The following is a 14,486-nucleotide window of genomic DNA, read 5'->3' as shown; positions in this document are numbered from 1 at the left end:
CACCACCAGCTGAGAAGCCAAAATGAGGGCCTCCTGCTCAGGATTGTGAAAAGGGGCCCCTCTTTTCCACTGCTTGCATGCTCCTCATCTTTTTCTTTCCTTTCCTTCCTTTTTTTTTTTTTAAGAGATGGGATCTTGCTATGTTGCCCAGACTGGACTTGAACTCCTGGGCTCAAGTGATCCATTTGCCTCAGCCACACAGGTAGCTGGGACTATAGGCGCACACAACTGCTTCCAGTTTGAGAACGAATTGGACAAGGTGAACAAAGATAAATGTTTTTGCAGAGTCTGGTATAAATGAGAGAAAAGAAATGGGATGGTAGCTGAAAGAAGGGCAAGGAGAGGGTTTCTTTCACATGAAAGAAATTGTAATATGTTTTTATGTTGCTGACAGTAATAGCCATATTCACTTGTAGCCATATTCACTTGTAAGTATACAGGTAGAAAATAGGTACAGTTGCACTCTAGCCCAGGAAACAGAGCAAGACTCTGTCTCAAAAAAAAAGGTAGAGTTGGTTTTAATCAGAGTTTTGCCCAAGAACAACCCAGGGGGAGAGGTCAAGAGGGTTGAAAATAGATTCAGGAGAGCAACTGTAATGACGAACTAAGGGAATTGAGCTAGTTAGAAAAGGAAGTGAGGATATGAGAGTATTGTGGAATAGAAAAGGTATTAAATGAAAAGGTCCAGTGAGGTCAAAGAACTAATGTTGTTGGGTACTAGTAGAGAGCCAGAAAAACAGGAGGTGGTAGTTGGAGAGTAAAATGTCAGAAACTGATAGTATAGACAGTTGTAGTTATGGGTAATAGGTAATAATAAGTTCAAAGGCAGTGACTCTCATTTCTGGCTGCACATTCAAGTCACCTGGGAAAACTATTAAAAATAACATCCCAGTCAAATCTCAGACTAACCAAGTCAGAATCTCTGGGAAGAGTCCCGAACATCTATAGTTTTTCCAAGATCTCCAGTTAATACAGATGCAGTGAGGGTTTAAAAACATCTGCATAGGATATGCCACAGAAGTGAACAGCTAAGATAAAAAACAAGATCATGGGCGGAGAGAAAGTCAAGAGGCAGGCTCAGTATCATTTATCCAAAATGCTTTAGGCGAAAAGTGTTGGGGATTTCAGATTTTTTCAGATTTTGGAGTATTTGTAATTATATACTTACCAGCTGCGCACCCCTAATCTAAAAATCCAAAACTGAAATGCTCCAATGAGCATTTCCTTTGAGTGTCCTGTCGGCACTCAAAAAGTTTCGGATTTTGGAGCATTTAAGATTGTGGATATTTGGATAAGAGATACTCAACCTGTAGAAGAATTATCTGTATGGATACTGAAATCACCAAGAATTACAACTAGGTAGTGTAAGCAGAGTGACAGTGAGCCCAGAAGAAGTGTAGCCGCAGAAATGAGAAGCAACGAGAATGTTTTTGTTCTCAATAGGAGGAGCCACCACTAAAGAACTCTTCAGGGGAAGAAGTGCCCTCAAGAGGAGAGGAAGACTTCGGTTAGGGCAAGGAGATGAAGGTATTGTTTGGAGAACAGGTTAAAAATGAAGGGAATTTTGCACATGACTAACAGTGAGCTCCAGAAGGCACAGAGGAAGATGAAAATTGGGGTCAGACGAGATGAAGAAAACAGAGGGTTCAAACTAGTGGGGAAGAAAAAGGCCAGGAAATCTCACAATGCAAGCTGCCATATTTTTTAACACTACAGAAAAACAAGAGAAGAAAAAGCTTTCTGATGTTAGGAAAAGCTTTCCTGAACCCAGCCACATTCTAGAAGAATTTTTAAAAATTAATTTCAAATAAAAATGAATCATAGAAAAGTATCAAGATCAATGCATGCCAAAAGGCATGCCCACATAAGAAATCAAAACTGTAACATTCTAGTTCAAAATAGGCTTAAAAATCTTAAGACAATGATACAGACATGAAAGAACTGAAATAAGAATTATAAAAACTCGAAATAAGATGATATAACTCATGAAAGAATTAAAAATAAAAGGAAAATCCATTCCAGAAATGAAGACAAGAGTAAAAAAAAAAAAAAAAAAAAACAGATAATCCCTTAAGAAAAATAGAAGGCAAAAAAGAAGAAAATCTTAAAACTCAAAAAGAAACAAAAAGATAAAAAGAATTTGAGAGAAATAACAAACAGTGAAGACAGGCAAAAGAAGACTGAACATACAGATAATAGGTGCCCTTAAAGAAGAAAATTAAAGGAACAGAATAGTAAAAACAATAATTCAAAACAACTTTCCTGAAATTAAAAAAAAAAATCTGAAACTACATTTTGGAAGAGCATAATGTGTACCTGAGAATATCAACTCAGAATGACCAATCACTAGAATGACATATTCCAGTAAAATTATTAAACTCTAACAAATAAGAAAAAAAAAGTGAAGACAGAGGTCAGAGAGGTGGAAACACAGAACTATGCAGACAGGAAATAAGAGTCCAGGAAATGAGAAACTGGCAGTACTGAGTTTCTTAAAACATAAAAGGGATAGAGTGAACAATGAGATTAAACCTGAAAATCTCAGTGTACATAAGGGTAGTAAAACTGTATGTGTAGAAGTGAGAGAAAAACCAGTTACTCATAAAGAAAGAAAAATCAGACTGGCATCAGACTTTTCATTCACTGCATAAGAAGCCTAAAGACAGTGGAATAACATGAATATGCTATAGATTATGATCCATGACCACTATATCTGGTCAGGATAGCATTCAATGATCAAGATAAAAAGCATCTTCATTCAAGTTAAGGAGTTGGAAATTATGCCACCACATATACTCTGAAGAAATTATTCTAACGTTTTATCAATTTTTTTTAAACTTACTGAAACTGACATAGAGGGCTCTTTTTTCCACTCTCCACCACTCCCAGAGTTGCAGCTGGCAGGAAAGAGATGGCCAGATCCAGGAACGATATCATATACAACCAAACCTGAAAATGGCACACAAATGGCTTCAAGACACTCAGATTCTAAGGAACACATAATTTTGCCAAAAAGCATAACAAGAAAGTCCTCAAATTTCAATCCTAAAGGCAGGATTAGGAAGAAAAAAAAAAGAAAGTCCTTCCAAAAAAATTCAGGCTATTTCCAAGGCAATGAGTACCTGTATAGAAGCCAAAACAGTACTCATTAAGACCAAAGCTATCAAATTCAATCTCTTAAAAGGTGCCAGCCCTAAATTAGATGATACCACCCACATCACCCATCCCAGTCTCTAGGAGTTTGCAAATGTCCACCCTGTCAATGTACCAGGCTTTGGCAACCTAAGGCCAGTAGTGAGGTCAAGGCCAAGACGCAGGACCCACAAAGTCCTTCCAAAGACTTCAAAACAAATACTTTTGTCTACCAACTCTTAAGACTAAAGAAGTATACAAAACTTGGATTGCTGTCCACGTGGGCAAGCAAATCCCTATGCCATTTTGTACAAATATAATACAAAGCCCCCCAATTCTCCCCAGAAAATAGAGGTAAGCATAAAGTTTTCAACTTTTTAATTTGTTAATAATATGTTAATATTTTAATGTCCTTACCTTCCTAGAATAAACCCTACTTGACCAGGATGTATTGTCTTTTAAAATATACTGCTGGATTTATTTTGCTAATATTTTATTTAGAATGTTTGCTTTTCTAGTCGTAAGAGTGAATTAATGTTTATAACAGCCAAAAAATTGGAAACAATCTTAATGTCCATCAGTTGAGAAATACTAGAATAAATTATGGTGCAATGTGCCATAAAATATTATTCAGCTTTTTAAAATTAATTTGAGTTCCATTTACTGAAGTGGAGTGATAGACATATTATCAAATGAATAATGCAAGTTACTAAGCAATGTAAATAATATGATCCCTACTTAATTTTTTAAACTCCTTTGTATGTGTATATTGTTAGGCTGAACCCAGAGGCTTGTGGGAGGTCCCATGAGAACTTTCCCTTTAAACTGGCCCCACCCCCTATGAGGGCCCACCTGAAGTCCACCCCTTTGAGAGCCTGTCCAAACCCAACTATAAAAGCCCTCATGCCCCCCCCCCCATTTCGGGGCCATGTTGGACTCAGCCTGTCTGTATGCAGACATTAAGATAAACTTCTTTTCACCTATCCTGGCCTCATGTGTTCCTCCCTCAGTGTTTCTAACATATGCTTATATATTTTTTGAGTAAAGAGAAAAACACTGAAAAATACTTATCATCAAAGTTTTGGTTAATGTTGTCTACCCCAATGAGCATAGAACTAGAGAAGGGGGAGAAACCAAGGGGAGATAAAATATTAACTTTTTCTTTATTCATCCCTAGAGTTTATTTTAGTGGTTGCAAGCAAATATATTAAGTTTGCAATTAAAAAAAAAAAAAAAAAAAACAATAGGGAAGGAGAGAAAGACCAGCTGCCCATTACAAGCAATGACAATTAACATTTATTGACAACCAATAAATGCCTACCTTTAACACACTCAAAGACAAAAACATAATTATTTAAAGTAAAGAGAGGAATCATTATTTGAAGTTCGTTTATTTAAAAATACAAAACAATCCAATCTGGAACCAAAGTTGCATATATAAGTGGTCTTTTCCAAGTGAACTAAGCAAAATGTCTTCAGAATGAACTACTTTTTATTTTACAACTAGCACAAACTTATCAGTTCATGGAGATTGTGACAACTAAAGACAAAACCTAAGAGAAAATGAGTCAAATTTCATTTAAAGAAAAATATTCAGTAAATAATTATACTAATGACACACAGATTTGCAGAAACTGACAAAGTATTATAGAAATAACTGAATATTAGGGAAAAATGAGACTTTGAATAGTTAGCTTGTTATCTATACTACAGAAAGGGGCAAATTTTTTCCAATGTATTATTTTACATTGTAAATAAACAAGTACTTTTTTTATTAAGCATGTAAAGATCACAAAGAACAGATAAACCCTCTAAGCAGTCCACCCTGTCACATACAAATGTTTAAAAAAGAAAAATTACAAAAAGCTGTCAACATGAAGCATTGGCCAGAGGTAGGAATGAGGGTATAGGGAACCAAGTTTCATTTATCATTTGCAAAAATGAGAGATATTTGTAAAACCTGAAAATGTTTACATGATCAAAATGAAAAACAAAATTGCCAAAGGGCTCATTGTCTCAAGAAATGCTGTAATTTGCTAGTTTATAGAAGGGATTAAAGATTAATTTTATGTCAAGTTTGTGGGGCTTAAAGGGAATAGTTCAAAAAGAAATGCATACTAGGAGTCTGCCCAGCAGTATCTGAGTGTACAATCAAAACTTTCTCTCATCAAATCCTTCATAAAAGAAAATTTGAAGATACAAATAAATCAGTAGCCAAACTACCATGGTTTTTTTTTTCTTTTTCTTTTTTATACACCTAAATTGATTGTAAACCATGGGTTTTTTAAATGCCCTGCATGGCTAAGAAGGAGATCAAGACAAGATAACAAAGAAAAGCTGGACTGACAATGCCAGTAAAAAAAAAAAACTGAGGGGAGGAGCTGCGTAAAACACACATAAAAAAAGAAAATCCAAGACATTTTCAAAACCCTAATGAAAATTATGATTTATTAAGTACTAGACATTGTCCTAAGAATTTTCACTGAAATTATTTCATTTCATCATAAAAACCCTACAAGATAGGTTTTTAGCCCCTCATACAATTAGTAAGTGACAGAGCAGTAATTCAAATCCCTTTTCATGATTCAAAACTCATAAATTCATGTTCTTTCCACTATATAATTGGTCTCATCACTGCAGACTTTCAAAGCTTCTTACAACTGAACAACAGAATTGTCATCCTATAATATAGAAATGTCTGAATAACAACTTTCAAAGGAAGTCTCTTTGCTTCTTTAAAGCTCTAAAAGGGAAGAGCTACAATTCTCTGATGATGAAGCAGGATTGGGTGTACATGGTTGGTTGGTTGGTTATTTATTTATGTACTTTAACAAGTGTTCATTCCACAGGTAGATTAAAGCTAATTACCTTCATTCACCCTAATTCACAACCCCATGGAGCCCTACAGGATTCCATGGAATTTGAACAGAAACAGAATTTAGAGTACAACAAATATCTATCAAGCTTCCACACCCAGACTAGCTGTGCCTTATCAAATTTCAGCAACTAGAACTAGATATTGTGGGACCCTCCCCCAATGCAAGACTAAGAACAATAGGCTAAGAAAAGACTGCCTTCATTTAGGCAGAGGGAATTTACTGACATCCTAGGCAGATTTTCCAAGCCTAAAATGACTAAATCACAATACCTACATACTCCCATTTCCAAGTTTAATAACTGTCATCTACTTATAAGGCTGAATCCATAGGTGGGAAAAAGGGTTTCTATGGCAATAAAAAACTACGCCGTATTTCTTCATGTTGTTGATCTTTATAATCAGCTATGTCATCATATGATATTGCTGGCATGGTATTACAAACAAGGAAATAAGCAAGCATGGCTACCTCATCTAAAGATATCCAATTGGAGTAACAAAAGTTCTCATTTATTGCTTATCAATTTTCTTTGTGATTTTATGTTTGCAATACTTACTGATATTTAGGAAAAAGGAATATATAAATCACAGCCTTCTTTTTCATAATACTTTGCCACAGAAAAAAAACAGTAAAACTTATCAACACTGGCTAAGGAATCTTTAGGGAAGTGGTCAATATTAACATGCTACATATTTTTAAAAATATATATCTTTCCCATAGGTAGAAAAAGTATCTAGGACACATGATTCTGAATTATAATTTTAGTTTTTATTTAAGGAAGAATATGAAATTTCCACCCTCACCTGAAAGACAACTTTAGTAAAAGTAACTACTTATACATAGTAAATATTTAAATGAATGAATGTGTTAATACATTCCATAAAAATCCTGTTTTTCCAACATAACTAATCCAACTCAACACTTATACCTTACACATAAGGTGTCTGCATAACAAGTTAATATACAAAATCAAGGTTTTTTTTTAATAACAATGTTTTGTTAATGCAAAATATGTATGTGAGAGACTAAGATCTGAGCAAAGAAAAATGTTCTCTTACATGCTATGCTCCAAGCCCCTATCCACTTGGGATACTTTTTTTTAAAAAAGGAATAGAACCTTGTAACATGCTTTGTTGAAAACTTCCTCAGAGCTAGACATAATAAGGGTGTCATAAAAAGATACAATAGGGGCCTGTCAGATAAATCAGTACTAAGGCAAAGTGGCCAATCTTTTCTTAGTAAATTGAAGCAATTATGCCCTGCAAAGACCAGCAACAGACATAATTGGTGTATCTCTAACTCATGACATTCAGTGAACACTTAATGGGCAAAGACTATGTAACAGACCAAAGATTGGCAAACTTTCTGTAAAGAGCTAGATAGTAAATATTTAGGTTTTGCAGGCCATATGGTCTCTATGGCAACTAGTAGTCACTCTGCTGTTATACCTGAAAACAGCCAATATATAAACAAATGAACATGGCTATGTTTCAATAAAACTCTTTATGGACAATGAAATTTAAATTTCCTTTAATTTTCAGATGTTACTGAGTATTATTCATCTTTTGATAATTTTTCAACCATCTAAAAATGTAAAAACCATTTTTAGCTAGTAGCTTGCAGGCTGTACAAAAACAGGCAATGGGCTAGATCTGGCCCATGGGCTGTAGTTTACCAACCCTTGTAATATACTAAGAAAATAATTTGGCTAAAGTTCACAGACAGAACCTTCTAATCTTTCCCTTGACACTAGGAAACATAAAAAAGACTAAAATCTTGTTTATCTTTAGGGTTAGTTTTAATTACAGCCCAGGAATTACTCTGAATAATGTTTTAGATGGTGTGTGTGTGTATACACATACATATATTCCTGATGCCTAAAATTTCCTCTAATTCAAAATAAGAAATGAAGTTTCAAGGGCATAACTGAGATAACTGTCAACAACCTTTACTCTATTAGTAGATAATGAGCACCTACTGTATACTAACTATGCAGATGCTGAAAATAAAAGATGGAAAAGTCATAGCGCCTGCTTAAAAAGAGCTGAGAAACTAGTGATGAGACAGTCATATAAATACTTAAAATATATTGTGACAACTACTATAAATTGCGTATTTACCAGCATGCCCAAGCCCACCTGGAGGAGTAAGCAAGACTCTTTTCACTCAAAAGATACTGTTTGGGCTAAGACACGACCACTGAGGAGCAGTTTGCCCAGAGAACAGAGAGGGGAGGAGTAGTCCATGAAAAAAGAACTTCACACAGAAAAGCATGAAAGGTAAGAGAACCACAGTTCAGCATTGCTGAAGCCTAACTATAAAGAAGAATAAGTCAAGCAATGAGTTTAATGAGGAAACAGGGACCAGATCATGAAGGACCTTAAATGGTTTGCAAAGGAGCTTCCATTTTATCCATTCAGTGATGAAGAACCACTGAAAGATTCTGAAAAAAAAGTGACACGATCATATGGCCATTTAGAAAGATCACTCTGGCAGCAATGTAGAGGTACCTATGAAAGAAAGGTATATAAATTTGACATAAACAGTAAAGATGTCTACTGGGCAATTGGATTTTTAAAAAACACACTGACAAGATCATTCACTATAACACAACGACTCAGTTTAAATGACTGACATCAGACTCTCTCAAGTTCTGATAAAAATAAAGGTGTTTTAGTATTGGTATATATCATGCAGTGAATAAAAGCAGAAATTGATATTATGGAGAAGAAAAAGGTAAAGAAAAGGCATGATTAAGACTAACACCAACATAATTCTTTTGGCCCTTAAACTTCATATTTACCTTCAACTATTCAAGGGCAAACAGAAGCTGAATGTAACAAGATGCTTTTGTCATATGTGACCCATAAAAAAGCAACTTATCTGACATTTATCCATAAACACAGCTTTCACATGATTTATAAAGATTTTTAAAAAATAAACTGACCTAATAAAAGAAATTTGTTTCCAGAAATAATTACGGTTTATAATTACTGAATTACAGCTTTCTGGAATAAGAAAGGTCCCTACCAGAAATTTTTTTCAAAGACTTAAGATCTTTTTTTAAAATCCTGTTTTTCTCCAAAGCCTTTTCGAGAGACTCTTTAAGAATACATACTCTCCATCATCATATACACAACTCGATTCATTTTTTAAAATCTTAATCTTCATCTAATACAAGTTACTATTAATACAAAAGATGTTATTCAAATACACCAAGTGATAGTTCTCATGGCATTATAACAAACTATATAGTATATTTATATGTTGTCTTCTCTCTAAATAACAGTATTTGATAACTACAGGTACATTAGCAAATGTGACCATCTGAGTCTCACTTCATTCACAGAGATAAAAGAAATGCCCAAATAAACTCCCTTCCAAACCATTTTATAATATTTGATACCTTAATCAGACTATTGCTAGAAAAGTAAACAGCCATCTACAACAGCTTGTTCTAGCTCCCTGAAATAAAATCTAAGTACTATACTGTCAGTAAAAATCCTCCAGTTAACACTGGTGATTCTAGGTAAATTCAATCCAATGTAATTCAACTAGAGTGCCCAATCAATGTGTCTCAGATCCAATTTTAATTCTACTGTAAGAGGAAGAAATATGACAATGAGAGAATTTTGATACTTTTTTTTTTTTGCATACTTGTTCTAACTTGTAGCCAATCAGTATCAACTAATCCAACATTCCCCTTTTAGAACCACTGAATTAGTATACTTCTTCCTAGGGTCTACTTCCTCTCCATTCAAAATAATTCATACAGAGTCATTTAGAAAATACTAAAAGAGCAAACGCACTAATGGAGGAGGGGAAAAAAGAGAGCAAGCATAGGACAGTCAAGAATCAAAGATGGAAGAGGGAAATAATCTATTAATGTTTAACAATGTTAGTAAATCTCTATTCACAAAGCAAATTAGGTTTTATAAGTGAAGTAAGTTAAAATGAACTACCAACCAGTACCAATACAAAGCATGGTCTGAGTCTACAACAATTAAATATAGTAAGTTTCATAAATATATATCATGAATAAATTTTAGCCATAATCAGATGATACTGAATTCCTATATCAACAAATGTACATAAAATAAAAATGAAGAAAGTGTTTACATGACATGTGTGATTCATGGAATAAGGAAAGGTTTCTGTTGCAATTGTGAGAGGTAATGTTCCATTTCTTAAACTGGGTGGAAGACATATGAGCGTTGGGTGCATTGTTATTCTTTATATTTCACACATTTTTGTAAGTATTTCATCATATAAAGTCAATATCTATAAAACAATGTTTAAGTGTGAGAAAAATCTGAGCAAACATGTGTTGATGGAAGAAGTAAAATGTACATATATATCCAATCATCCATTGTTGCTAATTACAATACTTTTAATATAAATGAATAGCGAGGCTAGGCGTGGTGGCTCACACCTATAATCCCAGCACTTTGGGAAGATGACTCGAGCCCCAGAGTTTAAGACCAGCTTGAGCAACATAATGAGACTCCATCTCTACAAAAAAATCTAAAAATTAGCCAGGTGTGGTAGCTCACACCTGTAGTCCCAGCTACTGAAGAGGCCCAAGTGGGAGAATTCCTTGAGCCCTGGCAACCAAGGCTGCAGTGAGCTATGATTGCACCACTGCATGTCAGCTGGGCGACAGAGCAAGACCCTGTCCCTAAAAAAAAAAAAAGAAAAAGAAAAAGATTATAAAAAATGTTGAGTAGACAGGGAAAATATCTGATAATTTCTCCTTAATTTTCCTAGAGAAAATTAGCAGTACTTTTAAAGAGATAGTGTGTATATGAACATCTATGTACACATATTCTGTGTATACATACATACACCACATCAAACTACTTGACAACAACTTTTTACCTCCAAAGTCCCTCCAAAACCAACCAACATCACAAATATCTCCTTGAGCACAGAAGATGTATTGATACTTCTCTATTCATAATCCCAGAAATAAATAAAAAGACAAATTCCTAAGGAGAAATGTTCATATTATAATTATATTTTGTGTGTATATGTATGCTTACTATATATGTAAGTCATACCAGGCACATCCCCATCTATAGTATCTGCTTTATGATGGGCAAATGCATTTTAATTAGGCCTCATCAATAACTATTAAATAATTCGAGTGAGAGGGCAATATTGGTGAAGAACACAGAGTCTAGAGCAAGTTCCCAAATTGAAACGTAGCTCTTCCACTTCTTAGCTATATAATATTGGAAAAGTTATTTATCCTCTCATTTCAGTTTCTCATTTGTAAAATGCAAATAACAGTATATACCTCATAGGGTATTGGAACTGATTAAAACAATGTACAACAGGGCTGACACAGAATAGGTGCCATGTAAGTGAGAGCTCTACCAGTACAGCTCACCCTTCAACAATATGGGTTTGAACTAAGCAGGCCCATATGGACTTTTTTTGACCAATATAGTATTTATGGGATGCGAAACTCACTTATACCAAGGGCTGACTTTTCCTATACGCAGGACCTGAAACCCATACCTTGTGAATACTGACAGATGACTATAGTAGTAATAATATTTTTTTGTGAGATGCGGTCTTGCTCTGTCACACAGGCATGATTGTCCAGTGGTGTGATCACAGCTCACTGAAACCTCAGACTCCTGAGCTAAAGTGATCCTCCTGCCTCAGCCTCCCAAGTAGCTGGGACTACCGGTGCACACCACCACATCTGGCTAATTTTTCTTCCTTTCTTTTTTTTTTTTTTTTTTTTTTTTGGAGCAACAAGGTCTCAATATGTTGCTCAGTCTGGTCTCAAACACCTAGGCTCAAATGATCCTCCCCCCTCAGCCTCACAAAGTGCTGGAGTTACAGGCATGAGCCACCCACCTAGCCAATAGTGATACTATTGTCCCATCTTCATGAATATACTGCAAACATTCTTAGGGATCTTGATTATTAACTGAAATCAGATACTACCTGTACCAAAAACAGACATCAAATCTGAAGCCTGATTAACAGTAAGTTTAAAGCCCTGAAACTCTGAAGAGAATAGATGATTAATAAATAAATCTACATAATCATACTATCAAGAACAATCTAAGAGCATCGGTTCCTAAAAGTGCAACTATCAATTTCTTCCCTTACACAAGGGGGCAGTGATAACAAGAAAAGAATGGGGCTCTGCAACACCTCTTCCTACAGACAGTAGGGGGTGGCAGTACATATGGCTTACAGTCAGAACAAAACAGGAAGACCCAACAGAATTGCTCTTTATTCTCCTCTGGTCATCTCCTCTCTTTAGCTCCAACAGAGCCTCTGGGTGAGGGACATATCTACAGAAAACACTAAAACCCAAAATTAATCACCAAGGAAAATCCAGTTTTGTCTTTGAAGCATATGATCCCTCAATGACTAATTTGGACCCAGGGAGAAGCCAATCAGTTATTTATTTTCTGATTATCTGGTAAATTACTATGATAACAACATTCAGAAAGTACTTCAATTCCTCTATAAAAATTATGACATAAAACACTAAAATCTCATCATTAAATACAGCCTAATGTACACATCCAGATTCTGCTTTTGTTTCATAGTATCTTGACACTCATTGTATGTATGCATATTAAGTTACATTCAACAGCTCATCAAGGTGTCTTTTGTTACTTCTGAAATTCCAGCTATGTTCTGACAATACTCTCAAAACACAGGTGTTCTTCTTAAATGGAAATCACAATGTTTTGCAGCATGTGGGTAATTTCATATGTACGTATACATACATATCTATATATAGATATAGATATCCACATAGAGTGAGGAGGGAAAGAGAAAGGGAATATTTAATGTTTTATTTTTGTGCTTACATTCCTAAGATGATCTACCTGGGAATTGCTTCAAGAAGCACTCCACTGACAATATCCATGTTGTTGCTTTTTATGCCAATTTACTATATTCAATTTTTTCCTTATTTCACCATCCCAACACCAATAGCATACAGGAATATTTCACTACTGCCATTCTCTGTAATTAACCATTGCAATAGCTCTTGGCTCCAACCCCTCAAAATGCCCGAAAATTTATCCCTTTTGTTCACCATATTGTTTTGTTTTCCTCATTCCAGATATTTTCACCTGTGTGAAAATCAGGAAAGAGTCACATACAAAAAATATTTCCCTTTGCATAATGATCTTGAATACACAATTATGGTCAAGATTATTTTTTCCTTTTCTTTTCCTGGAGAGAAGCAGAGAAGAGAGTGAAAGACACCCAAAACACCAAATCTTCTTCCTAATGTTAATTATCTTTGTTTATGTTTTGCAAAAACCATTTTAAACATTCACACCTGGAATGGAAGACAGGACACAATTTTATCAGTGCTCTACACGCAGACGGCAAAACCTGGAATTATTTTAGCCCTATTTTTTTTCTTTCCCATCTCACAACCAGACATAATTTGCTTTTTTCTTTCACGTGGTTACTTTCTCTGTCACAAAAAAATAGCTTATCATAGCTCCTCTCCACTTCTTGTGGTAAAATATCTAGCAATTAGCCTTATTAATCTTTTATTATACTCCACCTCCTTCCTCAGAGGAATTATTACTATCACTAATAACACTTCTACCATGAATTTCAACGCCACACAGGCCAGCCCATCCTGTACCTTACCTGGCACATTTCACAACTACTTTTATGCTGCATTCTGGAGGCACATTTGCAACTCGTTCTGCACCACATTCCCTGCCACTTTTAGCAATCTGCCTCGCATCTTATCCTGGGTCTCCGTCATCCGGAGACTCTCTAGGTACCAAATTCCATGACACCTTCGGTGACAGCGAAGTGGCAGCGCCGGACCCATCCGAAGCCAGCCTTAGTGCCACATTCGGAGCCAGCCTTCCCCACGCCTTTGACACGGGCAGCACTTCGCTGCCCATTTCGCTGCCTCCTCGCTCGCCCCCGCCCCTCTCCCTGGAGCCCAGGCGTTGGAGGCGAACGCCCCTGTCACTGAAGCGACCTTTCCTTCCCCTGCGCCCCCGGTCTCTTACCTGCCGCTCTGAGGGGCTCGCTGCACCTCGGGGTCAAGCTCCAGTCCCCGGGGTCTCCCGTGAGGACCGCGCCGCCCGCCGGCGCCGCCCGCGATTCCCAGAGCGCCTCGTTGCGCTCCGACGCCCCGCGGTGGGTCAGCGCCCCGGCACGGCGCGGCGGGGCCTCGCAGCCGGCGAGCGCAGCCCGCGGCGGTCCTCCTGTCAGCTGCGGCGCGGGGGCCGGCTCTCGCCCCTCAGCTCGGCGGCGGCAGCGGCGGTGGCGGCGGGCGCCTCGCTCCGCCTCGCGCGGCACAGCCGGGAGGTGAGCGCGAGGGGGATGGGAACGGGGGCGGGGCCGCCCCGAGGAGGCGCGGAGGGCGGCGGCGGGTGGGCAGCGCTGGCAGTCCGGGGCCCGGTGCTCGGAGCGCCTGCAGCTTCCCCCGCCGGGCGGGCGGCTCGCGCGAAGCGCCTGTGC

The 14,486-nt window shown here is 37.0% G+C and overlaps 1 protein-coding gene across 9 annotated transcripts in view; it reads right to left on the bottom strand.

The window, feature by feature from the left end:
- TANC2 (tetratricopeptide repeat, ankyrin repeat and coiled-coil containing 2) overlaps nucleotides 1-14,159 on the bottom strand; it is a 370,065-nt gene extending 355,906 nt beyond the window's left edge. For all 9 annotated transcript variants that reach the window (XM_012747318.3, XM_012747321.3, XM_012747322.3 and 6 more), the window contains exon 1: nucleotides 14,033-14,159. The gene's annotated coding sequence lies outside the window, so the exon portion shown is untranslated. The remainder of the gene's footprint in view (nucleotides 1-14,032) is intronic.
- Between the last annotated feature and the right edge of the window lie 327 nt (nucleotides 14,160-14,486).

This window comes from Microcebus murinus, chromosome 18 (assembly GCF_040939455.1).
Source record: "Microcebus murinus isolate Inina chromosome 18, M.murinus_Inina_mat1.0, whole genome shotgun sequence".
Lineage (NCBI taxonomy): Eukaryota > Metazoa > Chordata > Mammalia > Primates > Cheirogaleidae > Microcebus > Microcebus murinus.
Note: the sequence above shows the minus strand (reverse complement) of the source record. Positions and strands in the feature narration are given on the sequence as shown.